Source organism: Frankliniella occidentalis, unplaced genomic scaffold (genome assembly GCF_000697945.3).
Source record: "Frankliniella occidentalis isolate FOCC.00 unplaced genomic scaffold, Focc_3.1 Scaffold1016, whole genome shotgun sequence".
NCBI classification, from domain to species: domain Eukaryota; kingdom Metazoa; phylum Arthropoda; class Insecta; order Thysanoptera; family Thripidae; genus Frankliniella; species Frankliniella occidentalis.
In genome coordinates this window covers 13,241-13,627 of record NW_026268122.1, presented here as the reverse complement: position 1 = coordinate 13,627, position 387 = coordinate 13,241, and positions in this window count along the sequence as shown.

The window sequence follows — 387 nt, the reverse complement described above, 5'->3', positions numbered from 1 at the left end:
TCTCTCTCTCTCTCTCTCTCTCTCTCTCTCTCTCTCTCTCTCTCTCTCTCGAGAAAGCCCGCGAAAGCGCACCCCTACTAGCCTACCCAGTATTATTACCAAAAACTAGTGAAATCAGGTTCAAAACCAGTACAATCTACGAAAAGTGAGTAAAACTAACAGTGCGCCATCAGTGAAGTGATTTACTTCAAGTGGAAACGACGTGGCTACTCCACAAGGAGCGAAAATGTTGGTGCTGCCCAGGCCCTAACCTCACTACGACGCCGCCACCGAAAATCATCAAGAACCATCCAAGAAAATGCTGCGTCAACATCTAGCCCAACTTTATTCAAGTGTGCTTCAATCCCACTCAAGTCCAATGAACTATTCAGCTGAAAATTCAACTCC